Source organism: Coloeus monedula (genome assembly GCF_965178545.1).
Source record: "Coloeus monedula genome assembly, chromosome: 1".
Taxonomy (NCBI): Eukaryota; Metazoa; Chordata; class Aves; order Passeriformes; family Corvidae; genus Coloeus; species Coloeus monedula.
The window spans coordinates 132,851,495-132,870,896 of record NC_138781.1 but is presented as its reverse complement, the minus strand read 5'-3'; positions in this window follow the sequence as shown (position 1 = coordinate 132,870,896).

The window sequence follows — 19,402 nt, the reverse complement described above, 5'->3', positions numbered from 1 at the left end:
ATTATTAGGAAAGGTAGCTGCTTGCATTCGTCAGCACTCTTACACCTTAAGATCCAGAGGTTTAGCAAATGAGAGATGTTACAAGTAAGAGCTGAAATGACAGGGTCTCTTTGCAGAAGGATTATCTACAAAACACTTCATAAGATTAGGGTCTGGCATTCACTCTGTAGCTACGTTCAGCAGAAAATATGTGCAAAAGAAGAAAAAAATATATATTTAGTACCTATCTCAATATTATAAAGCTGAGAAATGTTGACCTGATATATTTGCTGACAAATCAGTCCCTCCCATATAAATTGTCACACAGGGAAGTATTCTCCTGTGAAATGTCAGTGTTCCCAATGAGGTCAGAAGACACATTACTTCATTAGTGTCACAAGTATGTGTAACTACAGGGGCTAAGGGAGGGCTGTGACTTAACTTCTGAACTTCCCTTTTGTATAGTAACGTTTGCCTGATGTAATTTAAAAAAATACTGTCTTGAAGGCTGAAATTCATTTTTGGGATTGGTTACTGTTTTTTAAATTGGTCTATTTATAATTCCACTTCTTTTAAGTGGTGTGAATATTTGAACATGTAGAGTATGAAAGTTTTTATCCTTTTTAGTAGAAATTCCAACTTGTTATCCAAGATCTCTTGATACTCTGTTTTCTTAGTTTACAAATCTCAAGAAGATTCACTGAATGCAGGCTATACAAATGTTGTTTTACTGGATTTTTATTTAATTTGTCATGTAGAACAGTATATTGGGCAAAGCTAAAAAAAGAGCTTTTAAAATGCACAGAAGATACAAATCAGTAAGATTTCTCGACTGCTAGCCCAGCATTCATCTTTGTTTTGCTTTTTAGACAGCAAAACCAGTAATTGGACAATATATGAAAACATAGGGAAACACCTGCAGTTAGAAACCATAGAATTTTCATATGAAGTAACACATTATCAAATATCTTTAGCTGACGTACTGACAACCTTGTCTCTTAAATGTTTTTAGGCCACTTCCTATAAACCCTTGGTAAGTATCTATGAGATGCAGCCATTGCAGCAAGTTCATGTTATTGATCTCCTCCGATGCGTTTTAATCTGTTGCTATGTGTTAAATTGCTTTCATATGTGTAAGACCTCTTTCAATTTCTTCAGTTACAAGTGTTGCAATAGCATGTCTGATATCAATGTAAAAATGCACAGCAGCCAAAGAAAGCATTGTCAATATGCAAGGGATTATAATCTGACTGGAGCTATTACCATACTCAGTATTTTCAGTAGGAGAATATTTCCTGCTTTATTTCTCACTATTGTCTACATAATATTTTGATGTTTAAAATTCAAGTTGATATACTAAAACACATATCTTGTTTTCTGCTGCTTCCAGAGTCCGAGATTTTCCTCTGTTTTTGGTTTTGGTTTTTTTTTTGTTTGTTTGTTTGTTTTGGGTTTGGTTTTTTTTTTTTTTTGTTTATTTGGGTTTTTTGTTTGCTTGTTTGGGGTTTTTTGGGTTCTTTTTGGTTTTGTTCTTAGGAAGAAAATAAGAATTTTGCAGTAGCAACAGACATGTGAAGGGCTCAACAGCAAAAATACTGCAGTTCTCAGCTAAACACTCAATTTGGCTCTTTTCAGCTTTAAAGGTGACAGGGGTTTTAGCTGCAAAATCAGCTGGGCTCTTTGTAACCACCTGTTATCACCAGATCAACACAATACTATTTAAACTGAGACTGCAAACAAATACTGTCTCTTTGCTCTGTCCTAGTTTCTAACAAATCCCAACAGGAATAAGGCTCTTTATGTCATCAAATGAAAAAGACTCTTCCATTTATGAAGGATCCAGGAGTGTGACCAGTGGGAAATGCCAGGCTTCAATACAACACACACGCTTTTCAGAATCTTGCAAAATAAGCTTTCTGAATATAGTTCAGTATTTTAAGTGTCCCTATAAAGCCCCAGTGCACTTCGGTGTGCAATACAGTGCAAGTCTATTGTTTATAAAAGTATGCCATCATTCAAAGTAAAGGAATTTTTATATTTATAGAAGAAAATATACCAAGAAGTACTTCCTTTGTGCTACTTTTTCATATAGAATGTCTTTTTCATTCTTAAAGAAGAGAGTTTAGTTTTGATAACCTGGTAGCTAAAACAAATACTTAAATTTTCAATAGCTTCTTTCCTTGTATCTTAATAATTTGTTTGGAATTTTATGTCTCCATTTAAAACTTACCTTGCTTAACTGTGTTTGTTTTTAAAGGATAACTTTCATGTTCAGAAATCCCTATTTAAACATTGGTTTATCTAGCTCTAAATTTCTTTCATTTTTATCAAGAATGCTCAGCCCATTTTCCTGCCTAGGATGGCCTAAAGATTGAATCTGAATCTGTTTAATATTTTCTATCATATTCTATGGAACTGGAAAATTCAGACTGCCTTAAAGTCTGGTAACTCCTTAAGTATATGCCTGTTTTCTTTGCAGTGTAATAGTTATTCCTAAAGTACTTGGTTTTCCCCAGTGTTATTTCATGTATAGCAGCATCCCCTCTGATGGTCTATTATTCTGATCATCTGCAGTGCCTAAGGAAAGAAAAGAGCAAAGAAAAATATTTGCTCGATCACCAGGAACATTTGGCTGTACTTTTCAATTTACTATCACAAGCACTCTCAGCTGCATCCTGCCAAAGACTATCAGCCAAAGAACCTAACATAATTTTTGGAGTCTGATATGCATGATTGCAAAGAAAGGAGGAAAGACAGCCTCTTAAGGAGTTTATGTCTTGGAAGAGCATTCCTTGTTAAGGTAGTTGGGGTAGTGGGTCACTGCAGAAGGCATTGAAAGAAGATGGTGTCTTTGGGCAGAATTTTGGCAGAGTATACCCAAAGACATTGATTGTCAAGACTTGTGTGTTAGCGTGAAGAGCCACATATAATCTGTATTGTAGTTGTCTCAAGCTTGTTCCTATGGCAATGTGTGGCAACATGCTCAAAGCAACACTCAGTGACTGCTGGATGAATTTGGCTGATTACGTGTAACTGCAAAGCCTGTCCATGTGGATGACACCATCTACAAGTCTTATCTAATGATGAAATTAAGCAGCATACCCTCATGCTTAACAGTCCTTTACCTGACAGCAGAAATGATTCATAGATTTGTTTACGTCTAAGAAAACCCTCCTAAATTGTTAAGACTGCACCTCACCAGGGAGATCTGTTTAGTGTGAAAAGTTCAACTAGAGATTGGAAAATACCTTTAAGATTGAGTCCAGCCATAAACCTAACATGCAAAGGCTCGTCTGATGCTGCAGCAACCAGTTTTCCCAGCATCACCAGGAATGTCAGGTTGCTACCACCTCTTATATTGCTTCTGTTAACATCAGAAAGGACGTGAGATTATTATCACCTTCTCTGCCATTTCATAGCTATCACTTTTTCTACTATTTCCATACTTTGCTCAATAAATGATTCAATTAGCCCTGGATGTCCATGCCTTCTTGAGATCCAAAAAGAACCAGTAGCTCCTCAGTGCAAAGGAAGAAGTGTCTTATAAGCAAACTATATAAGCAAACTCTTATATTTCTATGAGAGAAAAGTCAGTATTAAATCACCATTTTTTCTGTGTGAAACTAAAATTTTCTTCCCGTTACATTTGATGCTAATTAGTCTTCTTTTCTGTGTAGACAAACTGTCATATACTAATTATGTGAGTTCACTATACAGCACAAATGAGCATTACCAAGTAATGATGAATTTAAAAAAAAACCCCACACAGTAAAGGAAAACTGTATTTTCAAGCACCACTAATAAGACTTTTTGACTATGTTCTCTGTGATGTTGGCAGAATAGATCAGATTGATTATGAGCCAATTGCTAAGAGGGCCTCAGGCAAAAACTGTATCAAAAAGACACTTTACCATGACAAGCTCCTACATATAAATTAAAGGGGAAATAGGAATACATGTGAACAAGATGTAAATTAACTATGGATTTTTTACTTTGTTTTTCCTACAGCTGTAAACACATCTATAGAACAGTTTCTGACTTTTACTTATGATGTACTGATTTTGTAGTATGGTTTTTATTACCTAGGAACTGATTACAGTGCTAGCATAGAGAGCAAGTTTAACAAACTATTTCACTGCAACAGAGGTTTTAACACCAGTTTACTTAACCTAAAATAATCACTTCTGCTCAAACTACAATATTTCATTGTTTGGAAACTTCAGGTAACTAAAAATGCAGGTTTGCTTCATAAATCACTCTGCCCATTTCAGGAATCATTATAAATTTTCCGAAGTTACTTGGAGAGAGAAAGTTGAGATTTGGATCACTGATCTAGAAAACACCAGCTGAACATGGCTTTTCTCTCTTTTTTTTTTTTCTGTCAGTGATATTAAAGTGCTATGGCTGCACAAAACAGATTACATGGAAAATGAGAATGAAACCCAAAGCCTTACTTAAAAAAAAATCAAATAGAAATATTTACAGTTTTGTTCTACTTTGAAGGCCTAGATATATGGGTAAGTTATGAAATAACATCAGTGCAGTTGCTGGCCATGGGTCTAAAAATATCAGACATGTGCTAGCTTAAGTTTTAAATTCAGTTATCACCAGAAGAAATCTCAGTTTCTGTTACTTTCCCTTTTCCCCTGTCCAGCATATGTACAAGTACAGTTATTATAGAGCAGGAGACATGAAATAAGTCACCCTGGAGCAACAAGTCCACCCACTGGAGCCCTAAGAAGTGCTGACAAAAGAAGTTAGGTCTGTAAACACCTGTGAAAGCTTTGCTCTCTAACTAGGCCTATGAAGCCATGTATCTTGGAAGGAATGAGTTGGATTTCGTTGTTTAATAAATTTGAATCCATTATCACCAACTCAGTCCTATTACCTTCAAGTGCTAAGGCTTTGCTATGTGAGAGGTTAGTCTGGTATAGCTGTTCTTCAGCTCATTTTCCTGATTAACTCCTTGTGTGAAACCTTCGGTTTTTGGAAAAAGAGAGATAACTGGAATGAGATATTTTCTGGAATTAGAGAAATTGCAGATGAACCTAATCAAGATAATTTAAGTCAGTTTAAATTGACAATTCACCTTATTTTAAAAAATCGTTCATGCATAGGAATTATGAACTTTAAGTGGTAATTTGAAAGCAATGGATTTACAGTGAACTTGGGTGTAAAAGAAGTTTCCCCCCTCATAAGAATGTTCACGAATATTTGATTTGAATGTTTGTTAATATTTTCCTCTATTGTTATTATTCAATCTTCCCCAAAAGGAAAAGGAAAACCCAAAAATCTTCAACTAGAAAATATAACAATGAAATACTGGCAGCTGAAACCTGTGCTAAAGGATGATGAGCTATAAAAGAGAGTAATTTCCAAATAATTGTTTCTGCTAAAAATTCCCATTTGTGTCAAAGGTTGATTATACTGCAGTTCATTATCTGAGAAGAAACCTGTTATTATGCTTACCTCCTACATTTAGTATTCCAAACTACTGACTATCAGAGAATATTTGGGGATTTTAATATGTCTAACCAAATTACAGATGTTAAACAAGTTACAAAACCTTTATTCCAAAAGACATCACTTACTCCAGCTACATCTGTTATAGTTAAGGTTTTGGCATTGGAATGGGCTGCCTAGGGAGGTGGTGAAGTCACCATCCGTGGAAGTGTTGAAGTGTCAACTGGACATGGCACTGAATGCTATGGTTTAATTGACATGATGGTGTTTGGTCAACAGCTGGACTTGATGATCTTGGAGGCCTTTTTTCACAGAATCACAGAATGGGTTAGGTTGGAAGGGACCTCCATGGGTCATCTGGTCCAGCCTCCCTGCAGAGTCTCCTAGAGCACATCCCTCAGGTGCATAACCAAACAACTTTTGACTATTTCTAGGAGGGAGACTCCGCAACCTCTCTGGGAAACCAGTGCTTGGTTAGCTGCACAGTAAAGAAGTTCATGTTCAGGTGGAGCTTCCTGTGCATCAGTTTCTGCCCATTGCCTCTTGTCCTATTTCTCTGCACCACTGACAAGAGCCTGGCTCCATCCTCTTGACACCCTCCCTTCAGATACTGACAGACATTGATGAGGTCCCCTCTCAGTCATCTCTTCTCCAGGCTAAAGAGGCCCAGATCCCTCAGCCTTTCCTCCTAAGTGAGGTGCTCCAGTTCCTTAATCATCTTCATAGCCCTCTTCTGGACTCATTCCAATAGTTCCAGGTATCTCTTGTACTGAAGAAGCCAGAACTGGACACATCACACCTGGTGAGGTGTTGCTAGGGCTGAATAGAGGAGCAGGATCAGCTCCCTCACCTGTAGACAATGCTCTTTCTAATGCAGTCCAGGATTAGACCCCTTATACCAGTTTTACCTACCTTAATGATATTTTTATGGGTATTAAACTTGTTAAATACTCAACATGGTATACATAAACTAGAACTTGCCCTTTCAGAGCGCTGGCTACATTTTCCATCATTAGTTAATTCATAACCTTGTACAATCTCCTCAATTAGACCTCTGTTTCCCTCTCGGTATTGCTGACTAAGGAGACTGTTTAGATTATTACTTTCCTGTGAAAAATTTATTTTACCAAAATGCACTGTTTGTGTTTACAAAGAGCTGACTGCTTAATAAAGAGGTTTGAAAATAAACCAAAAATGTTAAAAATTTACTTTGAAAATCATGTGGACAATGCTGACTGAGAGAAGTGAAACTACAATAAATTGGATGCATTGTGAAATGGGGATTCAGGCTAGTTCCCAGAATGCTTTTTATTGATGTCCATGGCTTGTGACTCAAACCTCCTTTATAAAGGTCTTTGTGTATGACATTGAATTCTTGGGGATCCACCTCTTCAGATTTTCTAAGACACAATTCCCTGCCTTCCTCCCCCAGTTTTTCTTGAAAAAGATGTAAGCTATTCAGGATGTTTCTGACTTTGTTTTATATGTGAAAACAGTTGTCAAAATGTGGATCTCTGCTACTCCCTGTTTTATTTATTTAAGGGGAAGAAGAGAGAGAAGAGGAAGGGGAAGAGAGAAGAAGAAGGGGAAGAGAGAAGAGACAACCAGTCAATGGGTGTTGAGTCTTAAATGGAGCAGGGACACAGTAGTTTTGACAAATTATGAAAAAGCTGTTAGGATGAGAAAAGGAAAGAATGTAATGACTGTACTCTTATCTATCTTTGATCTATTTTTACAGTCAATTTAGCTGAGCTAGTGCTGACCACAATCTAAGTGTAAAAGCTAGTAATAAGAGCCCATGGTCAGCAGGCATTCTATTGTCTGAGGTTAATTCCAGACCAGTTCACATAAACTAATTTCTGAAGTCTGTTTGCTAAAATAGTGGATTTCAAGTGTGCATATAAATCTTGTCTGATATTTAACAGTAGATTTTCAGAGGAGCTCAGCTATCATATGGGATCCTCAAAGGAATTTTTGAGAAATGCTAAAAACAATGAAGCATTGGAATCTAAATAGTAAGCACCAGAGCAGAAAACGTCTTTGAAAGAAAGGTATGTTCACTTTGAAAGAAAGGTATGTTCACATTAAAAGAAAAAAAAAAGGAATTGTAAACTTAACATTTTTTCATTACTCATATTTGACACAATCTTTGAAATGGAAAGCTAGAAAGATGCAAGAAAAAAATAATTTGTTTCTTTTCTGTCTGGTAATTTACAGTCATTTACTTTGCTCAAAGTATAACAAAACATGCTGTCTCAGAGTATTAGCGTTCTTAAAGGCTTTAATGAATAAGAAATATATATGCTAGCTACAAATCACTAGAGGATTAGAACTCAAACCTCTGATATCGATAAAAAAGGGGAATTACAGGAAAACATCTGTAAAAGACATTGAACAACTCTAGGGAGGAGCCAGATAAATAAAGTGTAACAAGTGTGCTGAAACCAGAAATTTCTGGTAATTATATAGTAAATGTAACTTAATGCTCCTGAAATAGTCAGTGAAAATTCTAGAAACCTGAAAATGCTTAGAAGCTGAAATCTACCTTAAAATAGCACAACACTGATTCCCATTTTCTTGTTCAAAATAAATGCCATTTGTACAATTGTCAGTTTCATAATGAATAAAATTTTAGAACCCATTTTCAGACATTCCTTGCATGCTCCATTCCATGTACAATTGTCAGGGAAATTCTGATTTTTTCCTGCACAGAATTAAGAAAAATCTACTAGAGGATATTGTGAAATATCCTTTCTTCAAAAACACATTGTCTCCTGGCTGTCTGTTCCTTGAAACTTTGAGGGACCTGTGAGATTTGCTGTGGCAAAAGGTTATCCAGGAACCTTAAGAAAGATGTAAACATTTCTTCATTTTTCAGGCACTACCTAGAGGCACATAATTTTCTATCACAACAAATAAAGCTCCTCTATTTGTCATTGGACAAGGCAGATATATTTAATCAGAATCTGTTTTCCCAAAGACCTCCTGGGAAGCTGAGAAAGGAAAGCCTTTTCCTCATGGAAATGTACACAATAATCTCCTAAGTGTCTCTTTTGAAAATGGCCTGAAATTACAAAAGGTACAACATTTTTTCCACCCATCTTTGTATTTCATATAGTTGGAGGGTACCTGCAGAGCTAGGGAACAATAGAACCACATCATGTTACAACAGCTTTATGCAGTCAATATAATTATCAAGTTTAATAATGCTGGCAGTTGGGATGGCAGTAGACAAAAAAGCTCTGTCTTTGTGCAACAGAACCATTACAGCACTCATTGATTTCAGTCGATAACTCTTAGGGACTTACATTGTCAAGGAATACTGCTTTTCTTTTTCCTTTTAAAACAGTTCACTCTGATTTCTTAGGCTAAAACTGACATTGGGTTTTATGTAGGTGGCAAAATTTTGCACTTATGTCCAAGGTGGGGTTCCAGCTGTTGCAGCTCCTAGAGAGAATTAGTATCCGTAGGAACCTATAGTACTTTGCTACTCCTTGACCAAACTAATATATAAATCATAAGTCTTTTTGCAGGTGCAGAAAAATCAGTCTTACATAAAAATTTTCCTGTTGTACACTGTCTCCCTTGTGCTGTTTTAAATGCTGCATAAAGATATACCAAATGCTATTAACTCTACAAGATAACCTTTGAAATAAATGAACAGGAATGTAGTGGAATAAGAAAAAAATCTGAAATTATGCTGCATATCTCATCAAACAATTAAAATGCCATTTTAAAATGCAGAACATTAATTAAGGGTTTTGTGGAAGTCTTCCAAGGCAATGCAAGGAAACTGTAAAAAGCAATTCTAATCCAGTGCTTTCAATAAAGTAATAAAAATAAGGCCGGTTATTAGTAAGTAGTCCAAGGTCATAAGCCATATTTTGGTGATCTGCAGGTGCTCAGGCCTTTTAGTGACTGGTAACTAAAGATTATTATTCTGTGATAAATCTGCAAAAACAGATTTAATTTTGTCACATGCATGCAGTCATAATTTTCTGCTTGTTTTCCTGTGGAGAGACACTGAAAAGAGATTCTTTTTTACATGCTGAAAAAGGTTGATTTATTATATCTTAGAGCAAAAAAACCAACCAGATTAACTTATGTTTAGTGATCATTCAACTTAAAGGAAATTGTAAAGGAAATAACATTTTCATATGTGGGTCCTACCACTTTAGAAGAAAAGCCAATACAAGAATACAATGAGTCATTACTCTCTGAGGGGTAAATACAAATTGTTTATGACAAGTAGGTAAGTGTTTTCATTACAGGGCAGCATCTAGTTGTTAGCTTCATTTTCCATGATTGAGAAAAGGTAAAACAACTTTTAAAATAAATTATTGTTATTTCAATGTAATGATTTCCTGATATTCTCATATTATTATTTTAATTTTTCATATTTAATCTTTTCCCCAAACAGTAGTAACTAAACACTGAAATAAAACTGTACAGTTTTGGGAGTGTTCTCGGTATGTAAATTACCATGAGTTAAAGATTCTTTTACATCACAAATATTATTGTTAATAAATTGACAAATTGTACTTTTATGCATGCCTGCTATATATATATAAGAGCAGACTGTTCCATTGCTATTTTTGGAAGCATCTCCTTCCTTGTTAATTCAGGAATAAAAGGTCATATATAAAGCTTAGTCACTAAATTTTATTTATTGATACAACCAGATTTTGTCCCTAAAATGTCCTTGTTGGCGATCCTAGACTTGAAAAGATGATGACTAAGATATAACCCTTGCAAGAGCAAATAGTATAAGTAACACGTATAAATCCATAGGTGCATACAGTTCCTGACAGATGTGACTGCATCAGCAGCCCTGAGCTGCTCTTTATGCATTTTCCTAGACATTTAGTGTAAGAAGTATTTAATCCAATTCAACCTACTAGGTATTTCTATGAAAACTAAGAAGCTGGACTAAGAAACAGAAATCAGTTGTTTGTAGCCACATATAAATGGATTTTTCATTTCAGCAGGCAAACAAGCCAAAATAAAACATCCCCCTTTACTCTCAATTTTGGGAAATAAACTGCTTTTATTTATAAATCTTTTTCCAAAAGAAACAAACCTTCATTTCACTGCCGTCTCCCCCCACAATTAAAGAAATATAAGTAAAGTGAAACAGTGAACTCTTTCAGATACAAAACACTATGTTTCTTTTTAGGTTTTCTGAGAAATTTAGAGAAAAATATAAGGCCATATTCACAAAGCAGCCAGAAGAGGATGAAAATAAATTTTACACTCTTTTTTTATCAACTGCATACTAGTAAGAGTACTCTAACTGAATTTTCTTACTTTAGTGTTCGAACTCTCACTCTCACTTCCCAGGAGGCCCAACAGGTTAAAAACGCATTGAGGAACCAGGGGAGAAAGTCTCCTTAATCTCCCATGTCTAGTCTCTTGTGTCTTGTATAAAAAATTGAATATTTATTATGTTTAGGAACGGAGGCATCTTCTTTCCAAAGAGTAACAGCCTGGACTCATTCTCAATTTCTCATTCTGTATTCCAGTGACTATTTCAGTATTTTATCTGAAAGACAAAAAATTCAGAAGGAGCGAAATAGGAGATTTACTGGTTAGCATAACCTGTATAGAAAATGGACAGATTTAAGACTTAGTAAAATATAATTCAAGACTTTATCTTGACAAAAAAAAGAATTAAAGGATATGTGTGCCATAGGCTCTATGGAATTCAGTACTCTACATAAACCCATTCTTTATCTGAAGGTAAGGACTGTATAAATTACAGGTTAAAACTGAGTTATTTTAAAGTAAAGAATGCATTTATTTAGAGAAGTAACACAGGACCCCATGGTAAGGAGAAATGTGAGAAAATTCAAAATAAGTTATCCAAGACTCTTGGATTCAGATTAGCCTCATATCTATAGCCTATAACATAACATAAATGGAGAAATAACAATATAATTAATCTATCAGACATATGGCAAAACATCTGATAGATTACCTGTGGGAATTAACAAGTGGGAGAACATAAGAGCAAGAACTGCACCATAGATAGTAAACTGACTGAAAAACAGCTGGCAACTGACAGACCTGAGAAGGGGATAATCAAGCCAGGATAAACTACTGAAAGAGTTAGTCAAGGATTAGTCATGGTACAGATCTTGTTTCAAATTTTCATTACATTTCATGCAGACAAAAAAAGTAAATGCTAGCTGATAAAATTAGTAAAACAATATCAAGTGAACCACAGCATGGTACAGAAATGGGTAATATGGGATTGTGTAACACTAAAGGAGAAACAAACATTAAAGGAGGAACAAAAGTAAATTCTGATCTCAACAGCTGGAAGAGAAAAAACAGTGTGGTGCAGCTGGGTGATTGTTGACAGCTATGTGTCACATCCATCAAATAGCAATTGCAATTCTAAGATGTATGTGATGAGGTCCCCAGAGTATCCAAAGCCATATGAAGTAAGACAAAAAGGTCTTGTCTTGTTTAATTTAGTAAAATGAACTGAGATGTGATAAGATTGCTCTGCATAAATATATGGAGAGGTTAGGCGTAAACACAAAATAAGAGGAAAAGATATTTAAAATAAACAACCATGTTGACCTAAGAAAAGTATTTCTAGATGGGCAATAAATACATTTGGGTTGGAAATTCAAATTCGTAATCATCAGAGCCAGAATACTCTGTAATGACTTTCCAAGAGGAGTAGCAAGGGCAATAAACCAAACTAGTTCTAAGATGAAGCATGTTTCAGAAATAAAAATGTTATATATAAACATCTGTTTCAACTAATGCTTGCCAAAACACAGACAAGTATCCAATAAAACCTTGCCTAGTATTCTTGCCAAATTGCCCAGTGAGTTGCAGGAGAACAGAGATTTTTAGGATCTGTGAATGAGATGACTCCTCTCTGACAGCTATTTTGGAACTGGAGACTTCAGAATCATTGAGAGCTTGAGATGTTTATCTGCTTTTCAAAATTTAAGAGCAGCCTGCTATTTCAGGGAGTTCGATGTTGCAGAAAAAAACCGGGATTTTCTATTAGTCAGTTAGGAGAATGAAGATCATAATTATTTGTTTTGAGCATCAGACTCTGAAAGTTACCCTCTTCTACCTACTTAACAGAAGCTGAGAGTTTCAGTTATCATGTGGGATAAGATTCCTCCACTTGACTGCCACTCAAAGCATAATAGAAAAGGCTGCAGCAGTTTAGATTTGGCAATGAAGGATAATCCCTACACAGAGCAAGAACATTTGGCCAAATTTTCTGTGTGTGACAGAAATTACATCAGTTCATAGGCCTACAAAAGTTTTCAGGTAGTAAAAAATACAGACATTGAGCAAACCTTTAAACTCTTTTCAGCAAAGCCTATTGCAGAACTGACCATGGTCCCAAGGGACAGTGGCAACAAAATACTTACAGAATCAGGTCTGAATATTTTGATAGTCTAGAGCTCCTCTCAAGGAAAAACAGCAGAATTTTGTTACATTGGGATTAGGTCTTCACTGACGTAAAACACTGATCAGACTTAGTTCTGTTATTAGCTGAGAGGACCTGGTTTTCCAGAGAACTGGACAAGGTGGCTTTGCCAGTCATAAAGTCAACATCTATACCAGCATAATTCTGCAATGGAAACCATACCATTCAGGAATGGTCCTAAGATGTGTTAGTACAGAGTGTCTCAGGAACTGAATGATGTTTAAATGTTTAAGGCCCCTCCCAGCCCTAAACATTCCATGGTTCTATGATGTTTTGCTTCTCATATTGTTAGTTTGGATGGCAGCTTTCTAAACATTAATTTGGCTTTATTACCATAGGTGCAGCACTGTGTTCTCATGACAATAAAGAACATTGCCCAAAGTATGTTGTCTGAAGTTAAAAGCTAATTAAATATTCAAATATAATCTCTAGAACCATGGCATACCATAGTCTTTATTTTCCTACCATAGAAAGATATTGTTATGTTTATTCATATTGAGGGAACTTATGACTTTCCAATAACAGGTTTTTACTCTTTTACATTCATTGGAGTAAAATTAGGGCTAATTTTACATGACGAATTCGATGAAGGCAAAGTACTTGCACAATTTATGTGCAAGTCATTAATATAGGACTTCATTAAAGGATTGTTTGCATATGATGCTTATAATAAGACATAATAAATATGAGAGTGAATATACTAAAACAGGTTAGGAGCAATTGGATGACAGTAATCGAAATTTACTGCTGACCATTTTTTCCCTTAAATCAAAGGTGAACTAGAGGTAGAGTTTGATGATTCTTTGTGATTAGTGAATTTCAGTGCCTTAAGTAGACTTGTTTTAGCTCTCATACACAAGTAGGAGTGCTCATACACAAGTAGCCAGCGGCTGCGCTTCAACTGTGTAGTAACTTAAAAAAAAAAAACAAGGATTTTTTTTTTGCTCTCTGCCTATAGCAAAGACACATTTTCAGAGAAAAAATGGAGATGACAGAAATGTCACATCAGAAGCAGATTGCCAGTGTACTTTGCTATGAATTCTGATTTCTTAATTTAAACCAGAGAAAAGAGTGATTAAAAAAAGGCAGGTAAAAAAAATAAGATTTCTAATAGTAAAATTATATAACTATGCTATATACAGAGTGACAAATAAAGTCTAAAGCATGAAATCTAGGCACGGTCAAAAGCAAACTTTGATTTCAACACCTAATTCTGAATAAGGCAGTACATAAAGGTTCAACTCCAGAGTGCATGTAAAGTATCACACTTTACAGAAAGATGTAGGTAATAAGTAGGAAATATAATATAAAAGTCAGGTAAGACCAAATGTAAGATCAGCAGCCATAATATACTAACTACTCACTTATCAAAAACTCAGCACATTTTAGAGGAAAAAAAACGGTCTTTATTCAAGAGAGTTTGATCAGCATTTTAGCATGTGGTAGGTTACCACTGGCCAGCAGCCAGATGCCCACCCAGCAGCTCTCTCACTCCCCTTCTTGAACTGAAGATGGAAATAAGATGGAAGAGATTGTGGTCACAGACAAAGACAGTGAGATCACTTACCCATTACCATCATGGAAAAAAAAGGGTTAAGTGAACTCCTTCATTCCCAGTTCCTCTACCCACTGCCCTGAATCTGGAGTGGCACAGAGGGATGGAGAATGGGGTTTGCAGACAGTCTGCAAAAGTTCCTTCTCTGTCACTCCTTTCTTCTCACACTTTTCCTCTGTGGGAGTGTGGGTAATCTCCAAGGGCTGCAGTAGCTCAGGGTAAACCAGCTCTGGTGTATGTCATCCACAGGCCATCATTTCTTAAGGTAATATCCACCTTCTCTGGCATAGTCCCCTCACTAAACTGCAGGGAATTACCTCCTTCCCTGTGGTCGGCTCCAGAAGCTGTGGGGGAATCTGTTCCAGCACTTGGACCACCTCATCCTTTCCTTCTCTGACCCTGGTGCTTGCAGGGCATAATTACATGGAAAGAAATTGTGTCTATATGTTGTTATGATAAAACACTAAATAAAGTCCAAGAATTATTCATTTTTCAGATCTGTTTTATTAACAATATAATGTGCAACAGCATACTATAGAAAAGGGTAAGCCTAATAGAACTTGAAATTTGAAATCTGAACAAGTCTAAACTCCTAATCAAGCCTATTAGGCGGATGAATCTGCCAGATGGTCTAGAAGATGGCAACGTACATTTAGAAAAAGAACCTTCATGTGTGAAATGTTAATTTTATATAAAACAGCCCAATATGTATTTGTCTTGCTTCAGTTAATCTAATTAGTATGGAGAAAAAATTGTATGATAGAAAGCATTATTAACGCAATGGTAAATAAAAGTCAATAATCTAAAAATTGCAGTGATATTCAAATATTCTTCTCTTTCTGTGAATGAACAAGAAAAATTTTGTCAGATTATTTATCTTTTCATAAAAAACCTTCATCGTTGTTGTTTGATGATGTTAGGGGTATGAATAGAATCATGAATCATAAAATAAATTGAGGGGTTTTTTTACAGTGGACAGAAACAGAGAAGGTTAATTTTTTGTACTTTCTGTAAGTGCAGTTAACCAGGTGTCAAACACTGTTAGACACTGTTTACATTCTTTAAATTCAGAGGTAGATGAAAACCTCAATGGAGTGAGGAATATCGGAGGACCATACAGCTTAATCCATGTCACTTGAGATTGTGTATTCTCAACACAATAGCCAGTATTGAGACAGAAGAAAGAGAAAGTGCGCTCTCTACTCTTAGTTTTTCTCTCCATTAAATCTTCATCTGAAAATATTCAAAGTAATGCCTCAGTGTCACACAGGCTTTGGGATAACCTCCAGCACAGTGACAGGTGAATGTCACGTAACACGGAGAAACGTAACACGTAGAACTATTTGATATGAGAAAAGCTTGCAAGGTTTAACAATTTATTATTAGGTTTAACCATCTTTGGGAATATTGGCCTCTTATTCTTCATCCACTGCTGCTTTGAGATCTCTTTCTAGGACTCCAAATAAATCTGAAATTTCCTACATTGCAGAGAAGACACACTGCAGTGATGCTTTAGGATTTTAGCTTTCATATTTTTCAGATCCTGTATTCTTTAGTGTGTAACTCTAAAACTTCATACAGCCTGTTAGTTTCTGTTCTCCCATTCTGGTTGGACATAACAAATCCTCTCTAGGCCTGAGACTTAAGGACACCTCACTGTCTCAGGCCCTGAAATATGTAAACAAAGCCTCTAAAAGGGGGAACAAACTTGGGGTAATGACTTCATTACCTGAAATTGTAATTGGAGAATTAACCCCAACATGCAAATGGACCAAACTTATAAAAGTGTGAAAAACTTGTGACCCATTATCCATTTTGGGTGTAGCCTTGCCAAAGACTTTTGACCGCCCAAAGCGTACCTGAACGCCCTTCAATAAATACCTGCTTTTATCCTCTTGTTTTGTCTAGCCTCTCTTTTCAGGTAGCCCCAACAAGGTATCAGCTCTATAAAACTCAGAAAAATACAAAACCAGGACTGTTTATATTAAAGACAGGAATAATGTAAAGGAAGACTTGTCTTTTTTTGACTCTGCTCCTTTTCTTCCGTAACCTTGGTAGGAGGAAGAGCTAGGTTAAACTGTTTGATTCAAGTCAGCTATGTGGACTGAAAAAAGTCACCTCATTTAAGCTTCTCCCATCTGTGTGAATGAATGGGCATGCCAAGAATGAAAGCCTCACTGCACACTTGGAATGTCATCAGCATCAGTAGCCGCATTTTGATAGCTGTTGCTATCAAAATTGAGTGACAATTGAGTGTGTGGAAAGGACCTGAAGGAGAACCCTGGCTTTACCAGAGGGTACAATCCCATGAAGCTGGCCTGCAGCAATGTTCCTCATGCTACAAACCTGGTTGATAAATAAAAGTTTCTATGTTTAACACAACACTATAGCTGCAGAAAGGTATTCTACTCCAAAAGGAAAGGTCAATATATGTATTCATGTGCACACACATGTATACACACACAGAATGTATATTCTGGAGATTTAAGACGTTTCACTTGAGATGATGGCACTACTCCAAATGTTTCTGTTCCACAAGAAAATGGGTCCTGAGTTTCTGGTTTAGTGCCTGAGAATATTCAAATGTTAATTTACTTCCAAATTTTGAGCTGTAAGTACAAGAAATCCATTAACCTTGTAAATCTTATTCTTTTTCTTGGAAATTTAGTTTCTTGCATTCAAAAAAGGGCACTAGCCATGCATTAAATCTTGATAGGTTTAATTCATATTTTTATATATTTTCCTATTTGACTTTAAGCATTACTTTTCTTGATGATAAGCCCTATGAATATTATTATAAAAACAGAATAAATTACTTTGGGAAAAGATTATGCAATTTGGCCTTCTGAAAACTGTGGGATATTGTTACAGTACTTTTTTTTTGGAGGGGGAAAAATTAACTTCATTTACACTAGGTAGCAGTATGTGGATGCACCTCTGATGTAATGAAACCAGAGGACAGAAATCAACTTATTAAAAATCATACCTCCTTTTAAGAAACATACCTTGTCTGGCTGTCAGTTCATACAAGTGCAACAAAATATAATTTTTAGAAATGCTAAATTTTATTAAAAAAGTGTCATATTTCAGTCCTGTATCCCATCTTGATTCATTGAAAATTTCCCCTATGTGCTGATCCACGCCTAATTTCTGAGAATGGAACCTAAAAGCAAGAGTTTAGAAGAAAAAAACTACCTGCATGCAAGACAACATGGCAGATGAAAAATGCTCTGAGCCACTATCCCCCAAGCAGAGCACTATTCCCACTCTGCAATTAGTGTTATCAAATCTGACCTGGGCAATGCATGGAGCATTATAAAATTTAAATTCCACATCTACATTACAGAGCAGAAGTTGCCTACAGGCTTAGCTTGAAACTACCAACTGTCGACTTTGCTTAGCAAGTAGTTCATACTAAAAGCTGGCTCTGGATAATCTATACTGATTGACCCAAAAAGGAGAAGGAAAAGGGGGATTGTATGTGTTATATTTCAGAATGCCCTCCGGTATACATATACATCTAGAATACACAGAAACCCCAGAATTCCATCTGGCCATGCTGCCTCAGTGGCACACACCTTGAACTATTTGTAACAAGGTTGCATGACTGTCAATAAAGAATCCTGTGGTATTTCCTAAAAAGTGAAAGAAAACAAGGACTTTAAGATAGTTAGGCATTCCTATATTAAGTATTTTTTCAATGTATTTAAAAATGTGTTCTGATTCCCTACAGAAATTATTCTTTGTTTTTTTTGCCTTATTAATTTGTTCCAATCCAGAACCACTTCTTCACAGAATGAAGAGATTTGGTTATCTGCAATAATGGCCCCTAAAACATATCATCACGCTTCAGAAGGAACCTGTTCCTCCTACTCACCTTTATCATTCATGCCTAGGTGTTTCCAGATGAGCTGACACTTTGGAGGAATTCAGTAGTCACAGACTGCCTCCAGCTCAGTCAGGCTCTTCAGTTACTGTGTTTGTGTGGCATTTCTGGGATCCACAAGGAGATCTTCTTAGTATCCCAGCCATTGTGAAGTAAACGGCATTCAGCTCACCCAGCTCACCCAGCTCACCTCCCCAGTTCCATGTTTTATCCAGCTACAGAAATGTGTCCCTTTTTTTGGAGATGTCTTTTTTTTCTTTTTTTTTTTCTTTCTCTTGGTGGGATTCCTTCTTTTGCCATTGTCACTGCTGTCATCTCAGGCCTTATTTGTTTTATGAGAAGTGCTGTGGGTGCCAAGACAGCACTATGGCTATTTGTATGGGCCATGCTTCTCTTGCAAATAGCAAAATTCTAGCAAATTCCAGACTCAGGATTTCAAATACTGGAAACAGATACAAGTATATCTTGCATGCAAAAGGATAATGAGCCTTACTATATCAATTCCTCAGCTTCTGCCTGGTCTGAAAAACATCTTTCATAAAATAATACAGTCCTGATATGAAGTTCTTATATATTATGAAATTCATTGGTTCTCTGAAAAATTGCCCCAATTTACTTATCTTTGTAACTAAAGCCTGTTAAATTTTGTCCCCATATTTTATTTAATTTTCAATATTTGAATCTAGTCTTCCCTGAATGATGTTTTGTGACCAATTAAGGTGTGATCTTCAGTCACAAATCTGTTTTTCATGTATTTAATTGGTCAAATGGTTTGATGTTTGAATAAACTCAGTAGTTCAAAATTCCTGACACCCGATATAAGGCATACAGGTCAGAATGTAGAAGGGTTTGCAGATCCTAACCATGCAAACAGGTTACACTGGGGTTTGGGCTGCTGGCATTTTTGGGGGGCTTTTAAGGATGTGGGAGTTGGGGAGACTCCTTATAATCTATTGACAACCTTTTGAAACTACTGATTCCCCAAATGAAAAAAATGTGAATCATCAATATTTTTTATAATTGTAATGTATTTTAGCTATTTCTGTGACTATTC